This window comes from Phyllostomus discolor, chromosome 7, assembly GCF_004126475.2.
Source record: "Phyllostomus discolor isolate MPI-MPIP mPhyDis1 chromosome 7, mPhyDis1.pri.v3, whole genome shotgun sequence".
In the NCBI taxonomy this organism is placed as follows: domain Eukaryota; kingdom Metazoa; phylum Chordata; class Mammalia; order Chiroptera; family Phyllostomidae; genus Phyllostomus; species Phyllostomus discolor.
Genome location: NC_040909.2, coordinates 22,457,642 through 22,474,346, shown reverse-complemented (window position 1 = coordinate 22,474,346; position 16,705 = coordinate 22,457,642).

Sequence of the window (16,705 nt, the reverse complement as noted above, 5' to 3'; positions counted from 1 at the left end):
TGGGAAGCACGCAATTAAGGCACCAGCAGATTCAGCACCTGGTGAAGGCCTGTTTCTGGTTCTCGGGTGACCGCCTCCTGGCTGTGTGCTTACATTATGGAAGGGGCAAGCAGCTCCCTGGACTCTCCGTCACAAGGGCCCTAATCCCATTTGTGGGGGTTTCACTCTAATTGTCGAATTACTTCCCAAAGCCCATGTGTCCTGACAGTATAACATTGGGCAGTAGGATTTACCTTAAATATATGGGGTGGACACAAACTCAGTACAGAAGATCATAATATTAAAAAAATCAAAGAGTGCGATGAGAAGTGCGAAGTTCTCTGGACTTTAAGGTTCCTGATGAGCACCATGTCTCTGGATAGGCCTCTCCCTAGGATGCACTCTTATCAGTGATTTTCAACTGGTTGCCACTGGAATTTTTAAAATGTGCCATACCTGACTATTGAGTCAGGGGCGCTAACTTATTTTCTTTTAGATGTTCAGATTTTTAAAAAATGTCAACAAAGCCTTCCAGCGTGAAAGAATCAATATTGTACCTGGGTTTTTTTGTTTTTGTTTTTGGTCCGATAGGCAGGCTAAAAAATATATGTTTTTTGGTGTGTCACAGAATTTTAGTAATTAGTTTATGTGTGCCATGAGATGACAAAGGTTGAAAATCTTTGTTCTATGTGATCTGTCTCTGGGTCAGTGGAAGCTTCACTCTGCTGCTCTAAGTCTCATTGGAAAGCCCTATGTTTACATCCCAACTGGTGTGATAGCTCTGTACTTGGAAGGCCAAGTACAGAGTCAGAAATATTTTAAATTTAACATGCTGGGTCATATCCAAGTGCATACTGAGTCTGAGACATTTTGTCATTGCCTATATTCGAGGTCTTATGTATTACTAGGCACTTAATAATGCAGTTGCTTATACATATACCTCCTTGCCATGCCCCTCCTACATTCACCCAAACCACATTCCTGTTGGGAGCCGAAGATGTTATCATAGATATTTTTCTGCTGCTGCTAATAGACAAACAGAAAATTATACTATGTAGACAGTAATTTCTTAGCACCCTAAATAATGTACAAATTGCTCTGGGGTTTTATTTGTACCACTGTCCAAAGATAGGATCCTATGCTCTTATATTTTTGGCAGCGTTATTTTCCACACTCTCAAGCTCGGGTTGTGTGGAGCAGTAACGCAGGGCCTCAGGAATCCTGAGGTAATTAACACTTGGAAATGTTACAGTCCCTGCAGAGGTGTAATGGCAGCCCTCACCTTTGCAGCCTTGCATGATCCCTAACGGGAGACGCTGGGCAGTGGCTGTTGCTGGACCCATTCTCCTCTCCCCTTTCAAAGTGATTACACTTTCCCATCACTGGTGCTGGCAGATGCTCTTTTTAAAGTCACAGAAAAAGGTTCCCGGGAAAGCAACGCCTGGAAACATGATTTATAGGGATAGAGTGGAAGGAGAAAGTGACTTTTACATTCTCGCCTTCATTCCTTAGTAATGCAGGCAAGTCTCTGGGCCTTAGTGCCTTTATCAATAAATAATGCTTATTTTTATTTTGTCTGTTTGGTTCATAGGACTGTGAAGACAACCACACGAAGTAAAACATATAAGTAATAATACTACAAACATGAGAGATGGTTATTTTTCTACCTCTGCCCCCTTCCTTTTTGTTTTCAGAAATAAAGATGCTTCATCACAAGACTCTGAGACACCCTTGCTGCCAAAAAGACAACGGCAACTGAATGAATGGCCCTGACAGACTTGGAGGCCACCCAGGGTGTGATTGTCGACTAAGGCACCTAGAACTCCTGGCTGAGAATGCAGGCCCGGGACTCCATTCAGGAAAGAGGATGGGCAAGCAGTTGATGGGAGGTATGAGGTCTCTCGTCTTGTTTAATCTGAGGCTTTTTTTCTTACATCACATCCAAGCTTTCCAAAACTATTCCCTACCTCAAAGCAGAGAATTACAGTGCACATATTGTCAGGAGTAGAGAGGGTCAAAGGACTAAGGAGCCACACAAATAGTGAGGCTCTTCATAAAGACATTAGCAACTGCGGCAGGCATGCTGAAAGCACGTTGAAGGCAAAACCTACCGGTATATGCCTCCACGGTAGCTGAAACAGGAAAGATGCCATTGGGGAGGACTCTGTATTTCACACTTGCCTTTTCAGAGGCTGACAGTTCTTTGGTACAGATAAAAAGCACCCTGGTACATGTTTACACAGAATATACGGGAAGTTTCTATAGCCCTTGATCCTTAGTGAAGTGACTCCTTATAAAACCATGAGTTGTTGAGAGATACAGAGAGAGACGGGGGGATAACTCGGACTCCAACTGACAAATAGAAATAACAGACTAGTCGGATAAGCAAGCATAAGCAAGCAGCACCACTTACAGGACAGGGTTTTAAGGAGGGTTAGCACTGTCTACTTCTACTGTAAGTTATATATGCTCTGTGGAACAGAATTTCTTGACAAAACAATATACAGATTGCAATGCAATTTTATCTGTATCACTATCTAAAGACAGGGCCTTCTGCTCTTCATTTTATGGCAGGGTCATTTTCTATACTCTGCACCTTCAACTGTGGTGCTAAGATACACCAGCAGGGCAGATATTCTAGGTTGCTTGTGCAAAGGGTAGTTACATCTTGGTTATTCAGAGCTCACTGCTGGCTACAGTTTGGAGCCATGATACAAAACTGTTTACTAAGTAGCCTGTTATGTTGTAGCTCTCTGTCCCAGGGAGGAAATGAAACCTATAGCCTTCACATCAGCACAGGAAGTGGTTCCTTGTACACTGTTGGTGGGAAAGTAAATTAGTGCATTCAATATGAAAACAGTATGGAGGTTCCTCAAACCATTAAACATGGAACTACCATATAACTCAACAATTTCCATTTCTGGGTATTTATCTGAGGAAAATGAAAACAGTAATTCCAAAAGGTATATGAACCCCATGTTCATTGCAGGATTATTTACAGCAGCTAAGAAATAGAAACAACCTTAGTGCTCATGGACACATGAATGGATAAAGAAAAATATATATATACATATATATGAAGTTCAACTACATAAAAAGAATGAAATCTTTCCATTTATAGCAACACGGATGGACCTTGAAGGCATTGTGCTAAGTAAAATAAGTCAGACTGAGAAAGACAAATGCTGTGTAATCTCACTTACATGTGGAATCTAAAACCCAAACAAACAAAAGAAAATACAACAAGCTCACAGATACAGAGAACAGGTTAATAGTTGCCAGGGTGAGGGGTAGAGGGAGTCAAAATATACAAACTCCCAATTATAAAATAAATAGGTCACGGGGACATGATGTACAGCCTGATGACTATGGTTAATAGTGCATTATATACTTGAAAGTTGCTAAGAGAGTAGATCTTAAAAGTTCCCATCACAAGAAAAGAACGCTTTGTAACCATGCATGGTGACAGTTGTTAACTGACTGTGATAATCATTTCCCAAAGTATACAAATAACAAATCAGGGTGTTGTATACCTGAAAATAACATAATGTTATGTCAATTATATCTCAATTTTTAGAAAGAGGAAGTTATAAGCAATTGTGTTAACTGGCTCACACTAACTATTAAAATTTAGCTTAAAAAGAACCATGACATTCTACATTCTCGATATGTAATCAATTGTGTTTAGAGTTTCCTTTTGGAATTCTTACATTAAGCCTAATTCTTGCGTATTTGTTTTATCCACTTGCTAGTTTAAATAACTTTTCACTTTGAAGGATATTATTTATTACTATTTTATTTTCTTTGGATATAATTAAGCCATGTATTGTACAACTTTAAGCACGCACACACACACACACACACACACACACACACCTATATACTCACAGTGTCATGGCAAGACTAGAATAAGATATTCCAGGGATCTACTTATACCAGAAAGTCTTCTTTAGTCACATCCTTTCTGGATATTTACTTTTATAGGAAATCTGATTTCCTTTAAAATTGCATTTGATAGTTCCCTTCCTGTGGTTTCTCCACGTGTCTCTCTTCTATGATCCACTAGGTTTCCTATAACTTTTTTCAACTCAATATATATCTGACAGAGGCATTTTATTATCAGTCAAAAGTAATATTTCTCCACCTCTTTTCTTTGGTACTTCTAGTTTAAATGGCAGGGTACTTTATAGAAATGAATGTCTCAAGGAGAGCCAGGGGCTCCAAAACACCTTGTCAGAGTAGATACACTCTTGAAATTAGGTTAAGAGGAAAACGATAAAACCTACTGTGTCTTGGTAACAATACGGCCAAGAACTCAAATTCCTTCCAATCTTCTGATCGAAAGACTTAAAACTCTACCTACTTCTGAGCAGAAATGCAGGACAGTTTCTCCACCCTCATCTTTAAACTCCATGTCATTTTCAAAGCACCTTCCCTGCCCAGTGCAACATGCAAAGTCTGGGAACCCAAGCCGGGCCGCTCAGTTATCCAGATGCTTCTAAAAGGAAGCTGAGGCGTCTAAGAATTTATTTTTAATATTTCAGAGAACTGAAGGAAAACTCAATTCTTTTTCCAAACTGAAGATGGACAGACTAACTACAACTGCCACATGGTATAATTTAACCCCGGGCAGTTACTCAGTTTCCCGTGGTCGTTAGAACCTCTGAATGCTATTTTATGTAGCAGTGAATTTAACACAGACGAAAGAAATGAATTATTACTTTATAACACTTTTTTTGGTTTCATGGGCACTATTTCTCAACATATCATGTCCATTCCGAAATACATAATTGAAGACTTCTTCATGAATAGAAGACTTAGAAAATGATGAATCCCTGAGGGTTGGTCATTTAACCTGACTTTGAAATTCTTTAATTATATGTATATAAACCATGTTCCAGAAGTCTCTTGATTTGCTCTCAACCATACCATTGGTAGTCTTCCCTCAAACTCAGAAGATTTTAATATATTAATACCTCTATTTTCTATCCCTTATGAAAACAGTCTAAAGTTCAATATTCCCCCAGCTGTGACTACCCATCAATAAAAACAAGTTCACTTCTTAAAAAGTCCAGGAAAAAAACAACAATAACAGTACATGAATCAATAAGCTATTTCACCCCATTCCATTGTACTCTGACTCAGCTACTTCCTTGGTCCCTATGTGTATTAATACTCTATTTCATTCCAACCACAAGACACATTTTCTTGCATTTTATTTATTTATTGTTCCTATTCAGTTCCTTGGCTGAAATGTACTTTCATTTCTGTCCTTCTTCCCAAACACTTCAGCACAAACTATAGATGTTTTGCCCATCAGAAGCATAAACACCTTTTGCTAATCTGTACTTGGAACTCATTTCTTCTCTCTAAAATTAATAGTAATTCTTTATTCTTAAAAGAAGTAACACAATAAGAAGTACCTTCTTATTTGTATGCACCAAGTTTCTCCAAATGTCACCTCAGAAGTTAGAATACCTTAATTTTTATGCCAATTTTCTGACCCTGCTTATACATTGCCCTTGTGAATATCTACATAGTGGCAGCTGACAAAGCAGCATTCTGCAGTGTGAAGAATCCTAAAATAATAAGAATGACACTACCAAAAACACTTCTCTCTCACTGAAACATGTGAGACAGACAGGAAAATAAAATTCACCTCTCAAGTTAGATATGTCGATGTCGAGAGAAAGATATCCTTTCACAGATGTCAGGAAATGCATTAATCCCAGAAGCTGGAAGGAGCCAGAAGGTAACTATAACCATATTGAAAACTCTATAACATTATGAAAAACTTTTCAAGTGCATTTTAAAATGAGAAAGCAAGAGCTGAGATGTGAATGACAACTAAACACAAAAAGAAGTGTCAAAAGTATATAGATCCTAAATCATAAAAGCCTAGCGGGGATTGTGAGAGCAATCAGTCAATTCCCCAGAAGGTGAGAGGGGGCACCTGGAACTCAGGTGGAGCTCCTACCCATGGAATCCATGTGTTTGGGGAGGAGTTAGCAGATGCTACACACTACTACGGTTACTGAATTTGTGTTCATGAAGAATTACAGACAACCAATAAGTGTTCCCTCAAAAATATACATAGGGGAATAGAGCCCATGTGCAAGAAAATGTAAGTTAGATGGTATGTAAACTAGTTTTTGTAGGCACCTAATTAGGTAGCTCTGCTCATTTTAACAACAGGGATGAATTGTGGCAAACCCAAACATGACTAGGCAGAAAGAAGTGAGAGGACCCCAAGCATTTATAACAGCTTTGTGTCGAGCGAGGTCCTTGTTAGGATACAGCCATTGAAATCAGAAAGCATCCTGTAGGCAAACCTGCCCTCATGGCACCAAAGTCCGTGCTTTGGGAAGAGCTCTGAGTTGTCTAACCAGGAGACCAACCTCCCACCAAACAGATTTTGGTATGTGGGAGAAGATGGCTACCTCTTTATTGGTTTCCTGCTCAGTTCAGGTGTCAACCACCTGAAAATAAAAGCAAACTCCTTCTCTAAATTTGTAAGCTGTTAAACCTGCCTTAGGGCATTTTCCTTTCTGAGTTAAACTTTTCAGCAAGTCTTGTGAGCTTGGCTTCATTTTATCACTCACTCGGTCTCCCGACTCCAATCAGCAGCACTTACCCAGCCTGAATCGCGGTTTACTTCAATTTTCCTCCCCTTTGACCATGGTTTTTCAGCACCTTAAAAATTATTAAACTCTCCTTTATTCTTCCTCCTAATATAACTTTCTGATTCAAGCTATTCTCATCAGGAAGCCCTTATTTCATCTCCTTACATTATACTTACAGAAACTGCCTTCTTTGATTCCCTGTCACTGGTTTCTGACCTATTCCACTCCATTATTCACACAGAGCTGCCAAAATAATTTCCCCCAACATTTTCCATTTCATTTCTTTAATCAAATATTACAGAGGTGATTTCTCTGGTTAAACCTGGCAAATTGAATACACATGTTTACCTCTGTTACTTCCTGAAACCCCATTAAAAATGACAGTAAAGACATTTTAAAGTCCATAACTAGCAAGGACAATGAACAAGAGGAGAAAAACAGCCAGGGAGAGATGTCTTCCAGTGTGGGCAAGCTGGGCAGCATCTGATGACAGAGCACTGAATATGATGAGCACAAGGGCTGTGAAAAGACAGATGCCAGTCCGAATCCCAGAAGGGCTTCCTTACTTGAAACACAAAGAAGAGGGAAAACGCAGAGAAGTGGGATTGGGTTGAAAACAAGAGGACTCTTAGTCTGAGCTGCTACAATAAAGATACCATAGATGGAGTAGCCTAAACATCATTTATTTCTCACAGTTCTAGAGACTGGGAAGTCTAAGATCAAGGTAGCAGATTCTGTGTCCAGTGAGGGCCCACTTCCTAGTGAGCGGATGACTATCCTCTCTCTGTGTCTTGAAATGCTAGAACGGGCAAGAGAGCAGCTCTCTGGGGGTCTCTTTTAATAAGGGCACAAATCCCATTGATGAAGGTTCCATTCTCATAACCTAATCACCTCCCAAAGGCCTCACCTCCCAGTACCCTCCCAATGGGAGGTTAGGATTTCAACATATGAATTTGGAGGAATGGGTGATACAAAAATGCAGTCCACAACAAAGACATTCACAATGTACATAAAGAACTCTCCTAAGTCTCCCCTCCTCTCCTCCCAACTAAGCCATGAAACAAGACGAATAGACACTGAGCAGGGAACAAGCAGCAGATATCCACCATGGGAAACATACTTTAAATATGTACTATTAACAGTATTAAATATATTATAGCCCATTGGAGCAGAATAGGGTGTGTGTTATCATCTACTCCAACACTTGTGTATGGAGGAGAGGATATTTAGGCCTCTCTATGGAAGTGTCTTGCTCAAGTCTGCTCTCTAACCACTGACAAAACTGATATTTACACACAGGCCCCTTGACTCCCAACCCGATGCTCTAAAGTGGCTTTGCAACCGTAAACTTCAAGACTGTAATGTGAGAAAATATGTTCCAATGAGAGTGTCATCCTGGTATTTAAAAGGATAATGGAAGGTAAGAATGAGTGTTTTCCCATAGCTGCTATAAGAGGTCTTTTCTTACTGACTCATTTTAGGTCTTTAACAGATAGTTCAGAATAGCATTTCATCAGCTTGCTTTAGCAAGAAAAAAAAAAACATCAGTTTTCTTGGATGAGAGTTAATGTGTGAGAAGAAACCCTTTGCTTTACTTTATCTCCTGAGCAAAAATAACTTCTGGCGTTGGTGCTTGCCAACACCTTTACCGCAACCCCACTGGACTCTCATCGCCTACCAGGTCCTACTAGGTCCCAAGTGAAGTGAGTTTCCTGTTGTAAAAATAACTCTGACTTGTGAGTCATTCCCTTGCGATTTGGCTAGTATGAATCAGCTCGCCAGAGACTGACTGTCTTCACAAATTTCTAGACTTGGATGCTTTATTCTGTAATCTGAGTAAAAGACAGCAAAACTAAACAGCAATACAATAAAGAAAAAAAAAAAACCTCTCACCCTGAGCCCCTTCTCTCAGCCCTGCGTCAGCCCTGTCTGTACTTTGGGAGAAGCTCCGGTCTCCTCTCTTACTATTTCCCGAGAATCCCCCTGGCCACACAGCAAGATTCATTCATTTCCTACCCAAATCTTGCTTACTTCTTTGTTTTCATCACTTGGCTACAGTTATGCTGCAATTCATTGGTGGCTAAGTTGACATTTATTGTATTCAAGTAGCAGAGTCTGCTAATTCTGATTATTTATCTATAGGACCTCGCTCTGGAGCTGGAAGGCTGAGGTCCAAATCCCAACTTTGTCACTTGTCAGTTTCAAGTCACTTCAACTCTCTGAGCCCAGTCTCTTCATCTATAAAACTGATGACTTTATGTAATTCAGGTGGGGTTGTAAAGATTAATGACGTAATGAATATGAAAGTCCTCAGCAAGGCACATCACTAATAAAAGCTTGATGCTAGAACTGGAAGCACAATATGTCAAAATGGGGAGGTGAAAATTATATAGAAATTGGAATTGGAAGACCAGGTTCCAGAACAGGGTAAAGGATTGAAGGCAAGTAATTCAGCTTCTCAAAATTCCAACTGAAGAATACACTCATTGAACGAACACTTATTATGAGCCTTCTAAGAGCCAGACAGTGTTCTAGGGTCTTAGGAGGCATTAATAAACAAAAACGGAAAAAGAATCGCTGTCCTCAGAGGATGGGAATGGCCATAAACCCTACCTCATGGCATTGTAGTGAAGACTGAGAGATGCTTAAAGGAAAAAGTACTTTATAAACAGAGCTGTGTTCTACTGATGCTGCCTGCGCTCATGGAATCGTAAGCTGGAATGGATAAGATTTTGTCAAACAACCTCATTCCAGTGGTAAGAAAATGGAGACTCAGCTGTGACACCCTCGATCACACAGCCATAGAGTTGCTGCAGAAATTTGAGTCTCCTACCTACCACAGCAGACCTCTTCCCTCTGCACAGTGGGGTACAGAAGGTAGGGTGCTGGGCAGATGAGGATGATAAAGAAGAGACATGTGGAGATTTAAAGGTAGCAAAGCCAACGAAAAATTGGCCTGCTTTATGGCTCCTACAACAATATTCTCAGCATTTTTTTCCCAACAGCCAAAGGTACAAACAATCCAAATGTTCATCAATGGTTGGATGAATAAACAAGTTGTGGTATATACATATAATAGAATATATTATTTAGCTTTAAAAAGAAGTTAAATGCTAATACATACATATATGATGTGGATAAAACTTAAAGACACTATGCTAAGTGAAATAAGACAGACACAAAATGACAATTATTGTATGGTTCCTCTCATCTGAGATACCGAGAGTGGTTGCCAGTGGATAGGGGAAGGAAGACATGGGAAGTTATTGTCTAATGGGAACAGAGTTCTCATTTAGGGTGAGGAACAAGGTCTGGGGATGGGTAATGGTGTTAGCTGCGTAACAGTGTGGACGCACTTAGCACCACTGAACCATAATCTTAAAATGGTAAAGGCAGTAAATTTTCTTATGCACATTTTGCCACGATAAAGAAGAAAAAATGCTATTTTTATTATCACCACACTCCAGCTAGTTTAAAAATGTCAGCAAATATTCCATCCAACCAAAATCTTTCCTTGTACAAAGTTTAAAAACCTGCTGCAATATTCTAACTGTCGGTCGAGACTACTGAGAATATTGAAAAATCATCATGACTGTCTGGGATTCTTAGATCTGATAAATCCCAAGACTTTGAATATCTTTACAACCCAGAATGCTGGAGGAAATATACTGTTCAACTCCACAAGTAATGTTAAAACAACTGAAAATAAATAAAAACAATCTAAAAATTTGCTGCAATTACTGTTGAGATTTAAGTAGTTAGATGATACATAGATGGATAGATGTTTGTGTAAAAGCATACATATAATTATGTAGTAATTACATTTATATAACATATAAATATATATGCATGTATACTTCAAATTAGCACAGTTTTAAATTATCTTTAAATAAAGCTTGCATTTGACATGGAAATTAATTGGGACAAATCTCAGATAGCTTCCAACATAAGTGGGTTGAATTACGTTTGTTCATTGTAAGAGTAAGTCCTAGCAGTTAGGATTCATCCAAACACACTTCAGGCATGGTGCATTTCTCCCACCAAGATTTCTTTATCTAAACTCTAGATTTGAAATGAACAACAATCGCATAGTGATTGTGAAGATAAGGAAATGGAACTTCAATTCTACCATTCCATACAACTACTTAGAGTTTCTATTTATGTGTAAGGTTTTAAAAATAAAGCGGAATTTAAGCTGCAAGGTATAATATTTTTGCTTGGTAGGCAAAAAATTCAGGCGAAAAACATATGTCCATTTGTTTTACTTCACCTTTATTAGTGAAAGTGATGTTGAAATGTCGGGAGGAGTGGGTAGTAGTATTAAAAAAATCAGATATTAACTTTATTAGATATAGTAGTCCTTTAATAAATGCCTAACAAATGCAATGCATGAATGGATAATAAACTCAAAATGCAAAGTTAATATCAAAGACATATCGTGTAACCCTCAATTAAGCAAACGAATCATATACTTTCAGAGGAAACGACTTTAAAATAGGTGCTATCAGATGACAAGGCCTCTGAAGCTGCAGGAACAAGTGCCACATGCAGAAACACCCCAGGGAAGGAGCATGTGAAGGATTGCTTTCCTCGCCCACAGTCAGGCGGCACCTGCCCTGAAGTGTCGGCTGTGTTTGTGAAGCCTCAGGCATGGCTCCGTGCTAAGGAACGCACACACGCACTCACACAGACTTTTCTGCCAAGGTTGCAGTCCCCCCTGCTGACAAAAATGTTTTATTCCAGTTCTATCTTTCGTCTTGGAGAAAACAAGGAAGGTATCTTTCTTGGAAAGGCTTAGGTCAATTCTGTTCCTTCTCAAAATAAGGGGGAAACCTGGGCTCCCGTGGACAGAGTAAACAGCCCTTAAATCTCATGCCACGTGAGCTCCTCAGACACACAGTCCAGAATAAATTTTAATCAGCTAAACACCATTCATAAAGCAAATGACTGGCTTTCCTTTTAGCTTCTTCAAGCGTGTAGTGTATAAACATTAATTGCTTTTTCTTCTTTTTAGAGACTACTGTAAGCGGTGAAGTAGAGCTGTATGCAGATCGCTTAACTGATTTATTTGTTTTCTTTCACCGCTTCTGGAAACAGCTACTATGTAACGACAGGGACAAGCTCACGGTGAATGTCTTCAACTCTGAGACCAGGTAACATTCATTGCTCAGGGGATCAAAAATACCACTTTGAGTTGTGCACAGTAACTTCTGTGCTACCGGCCCACCAGGAAGCGAGTCTTCTTCATTCATAAAACAGTGAGCATACTCACTTTAAAACTGAGGGACAGCGTGGCTGTCAGGGCCCCAGCCTTGCGAGGTTTAGCATTGATGTGGAGAACAATATGTTAGGCAGGGTTGGTTTTTCAGCCGGGGAGGGAATTTCTTCAATTGGTACCCCAGTGTGTCCCAAACACTGATTTATGAAATGGTTTGTTTTGTTTGGATCATTTTTATTCTCAAAGAAATATAGATGACACTTTTTTTTGTAAGATTAAATGTACTCACAGTTCCTGTGGTGCAATTTAAACGTTTTCAGTATTTCCTCCAGAAATTCACGGCGAGTGTAAAATGATTTGCACAGCTTGAGTTTCTTTTTTTTTTATTGACATAGAATTAACTCTGATGACTTGATAAAAACAAAACTAAATTAAGCCAGAATTACGTTAATTTCATTTTTTTAAGAAATAGTTGCTTCGGTTAAGATAGCCTTGGTGAAAATATCCATTTTCTGCTTTAACTCTGTGGAGGTTCTCTCTCATTTAAGTTGAAGTGTTGTAATGCTTCATTTGGATTTTTTGTTTACTCATTTGTTTGGCAAAGAAGCAGTGTGGCTGTTACATTTGGTTTCCTTCCTATGAGGCTTCACTTCCAAAGCATAAAGATCATTTGGGCTAATTCAGCCACACATTAAAAAAGTTTGTAGTAAAAATGAAATTTTAGTCATCCCCATTGTCCTTGGATGCAAAGAATTCTCATAAATCTGCAATCAATCACACACATACAGCTGTGCAGGAGATCAGACCAAGTGTAGACAGCATGTTTGAGGAGGTTTCTCACGGATGAGAATGGGGACAAGGACAGTGGTTATAGGAGAATGGGGAGCCAAGGTCAAGTTTCTGGCTTTTTGTTTTGTTTGTTTCTTAAGTGGGATGTGCTAAAGCAGTAGTTCTCAGACTTTGCCTTGATCAGAATTACCTGGTGGGCTCATTAAAAAAAAAAAATTGTTGGGCCTCAGAGATTGACCAGGGCTGGGGTGGAATGTGAGAATTTGCATTTCTAACAAGTTCCCAGGAAATACCAAGACTGTTGATCCAGGGACCACACTTTGAGAACTTCTGGTCTCCAGTATGTGTTTGCACTGCAGAAAATAGTCCTATGTCAAGAAAGACGTTCATGATGGGAGAGAGGGAGAACTTCAGGAGCAAAGTTTCTGAAAACACGTGAGGTTCTGGGATCCAAAGAATAAATGCCCTTCATTAGAATGAGGACACTTCTTGCATGGAAAGAGGAAGACACATTCATGGTCACTCAGCACCTCTATGGAGGCTCGCTCTGCTCCTAGACCTAAGATCAACCTGAGTCAGGCAGATGGGACTAAAGAGACTGATCTGCTCCACCAAACAGGGGTCTCTCCATACAACCCTCTTACCGCTAGCAATCCTCTGACCCTTGACTCTCCCCCTCCTTCCCCACCCACCCCAGCTTTGGCACCTGTACATCTGCCATGTTCCTTTAAACTAAGACTTTATATGCTTCTCAGTGGAACCTTAGAGATATTAAGAAGGTACTTTGGGGGTTGCTACTCTGCAGGGAAAAGAGGTGGAGACCTTGATGATTTCAACCACAATAGCTCTGCTGTCATCTGATGTCGTATATATACATATTATATATATATATATATATATATATAATATATATATATATATATGAGAGAGAGAGAGAGTTTTGAATATTTCATTTGAAATGGCAATACAAGATTTAAAAGCCAGTGTCTTTACGTCCTAGCTGTCTTCACAAGCACGAGTGTCTGCCCCCATAACCTGTGCTCCATCCAACACGGACACTTACCCTGTAGCATTGCTCAGTGACTGCAGTCTATTCCTAGAGCCCAGTTTTCTATTTGAGACTTGGCTTCCTGCTGCTATCTGCCTGCATCAGTCTGTGCATAGTCAGTGCTCCTCAATTCCTATACCGTGGTCAGTGTGAATGAAGTGAGGTCCATCTCTCTCTTGGGTGGGGCTCTGCAATGTTAACTGCTTGCCTGGATGAGTGACACGTTCTGCTTTATCGTTACGCTCTCTCAGGTCATGCACAGGTTGAACTTGTTCCCGGACCTCTCTCCCCAGTGTTCTCTCAGGAGAAATGGGTGAGGTGTGTTTGTGATGTCTGTTTCCCACCTGTGTGGCATGTCTACGTGGTCCCAACTACATGTAACCCTTCAGTGTCATGACACATTAGGACGTGGGCCAGCTGGGGCAGAATGATTGGGGCAGAGGTTACATAAAAACCTCTTTGGTTTAGAGAAACTTATTTTGTGACTATGGCAGTCAAGAAGAAAATGTCTATCAATGAGGCTAAAACAGTGGTCTAGGTGACTGGGTAAAAAGGGGCTAACCAGTAAAGTGACATATGGGGGGAACACACATTAATCAGGAGGTAGAAATACAGAGAACATTGTGATAGACGTTACTTCCTGGCTCACGAGATGGTTTTACTTAATGCCCTGTGAAGGCAAATGTGCCATAGGATCTGCTTCGACTAAGTAAGAGTGGGGAGAAATGATTTTTTTTTTAATTCCAGTTTAAACCATTCAGAGCTGGTGAGAGGTTTGCCATGTCCTCTCTGCCCTCACCAACCTCTGAGGTGGGTATTGTTTGCAGCAGCCGAAACACTGAGCCTCCATTAGAAACCCTGTGGAGAGGCACTCAGAGGCCCATTGAACATTGCGCGCCGTCTCAGACCCTTTGGGGGAAGAGAGAGCTAAGGGAAAGAGATGGTTTCTGCAGCATAACCTAGCCTAACCTGTCTAATGCAAGTGTTATAAAAAATATTGTACTTCTTGGCAAAGTATAACCTGGAATATAAGCAACACCCCCCTCCACCACCAGCTTCTCTCTCATTTGCTCAGTCACTGCCTGTTTCTTCTCAGGAACTTGGATACACACACACACACACACACATTCAGGGTCTGGCAGAAGTAACTTCTGCTTGAGTGTGGTTGGTAGGGTAATAATATGGGTATAATAATCTGTAGTTTTAATTTGAACCTTTTACCTAAAATGTCATATGGTGTGCTTGAGTATGATATTCTTATATGACAGTTACATGCTTATAATTTTATAATAAAATATTTTGTAATAAAAAGGGTTATTTGTGTCAGACCCTGTATGTGTGTATATGTGTGTATACACACACATATCATATGCATGTGTATATTACGTACATATATGTATATATTATATGCACATGTATAATGTGTATGTATATTATATGTATATGTGCATATATAATATACACAGATACACACAAATGTATATATGTAGATAATATGTGTGTCTATATATACACCTGTGCACATGTATATTATATATGCATATATGTATATAAACACACACATTCACAGTGCCCTAGAGAAACCTTTACAAACAATGAAGCTTTTAACACTATATAGTGTGTTTCCCTATTTTTCTTTATACAGCTCTCATTTCTGACAGAGAACAGTGTTAAATATTTCCAGGATCAGGATCTGACCTACTAACACCTGGGAAATAGAGAAAAACAGAGCTTATTTTCATGGGTTCTTTTCAAATTTCCTTAAACTAAAGTCCAAAGCTTGGCCTGGTAGCTTTTTTAACAGCTTTTGTCTTTCCCTTGGTCAGTTAGTGACCTGAGATCTTCGGGGTTTGAAAGAAGCCAAAGTCTCAGATCTTTTCCTAAGGCTAATTGTCCTAGTTAAATCTGGCAAGAAATTCTATATTAAAATTCTCATTTGGAAAAAACACATTATTGTTAGACAGTAAAATAACCTGTGGACACGTGCACAAAAATCCATATTCATCCTCTTCAAAGCATCCTGACCATGTATTCCCCCAAATGCTTCCTGTTTCTCTTCAGGTAACAGTTAAACCACATTCAGGTGCTTCATTTCACTAGCTATTTCAAACACTAGAAAATGTTGGGCGTTGTGCATTAGAATTATTTTCTAGAAAATATCAACACATTGTCAACTGATGAAGTGGTCAAAATAATAACAGTGTATCTGCAATGGTGAGGCAAATACTAAGTGAAATATTGGAATAAAACTGAGAAAAATGCAACACAGAATTTCTTTTCATTAAAAATGCATGTTGAGTTTTGTGACTTGCTAATGTTTTAAATATATATCCATTTTAACTTATATTCTAAGACTCACAGAAAACTTTGGAGAAAGGCCTTTTAGTTTACAGCTATAGATCTATTTGTCCAAATACATTCTATGAAAATTGCATTGTAAATGAGCACGAACTCAGAACTGACTTAACAGTCATCTCTTTATAACACTCATTCATTTATGTAACATTTATTCTTGAAGTAATGTGAGAATGTTAAAGGATTATATTTGACCTCTTTCTGGCTAAGTCAGCTGTGTAAGTTCCAATAAGAATCCTGAGACTATTGTTTTCAAGTGATCCCTCTTGGTCCCCATAAGGATTATGATGTATCATGAGTAATCATGATATCTATGTGGTCAAACCCTGTGCATATGTGTATATTACAGAGGAGGGTGCAAAAGCCTTCTCAAATACAGAAATATCAGAGAGTTGCATTCATTTCACAGTGCTTTCCAAATTAAAAAAAAAAGACTGAGTTTCACAGACTTATGAGACATCACGAGAAATTAATATGTGATAACATGTACATGAACTTCAGTCTAAGTTCGTTCTGAGATTAGAAGAGATGAGGATAGTGATACTAGCAGTGAATTTTATAAAGAGAAGTTTCTGAAATAGGTTGGCAAGTGGCCAAGCCCTCGATGTCAAAATGTGGCGAAATAGCAGGACCAACATCACCTGGGAGCTTGTAATTAATGCATAATCTTGGATACCACCCCTGAGCTCCAGA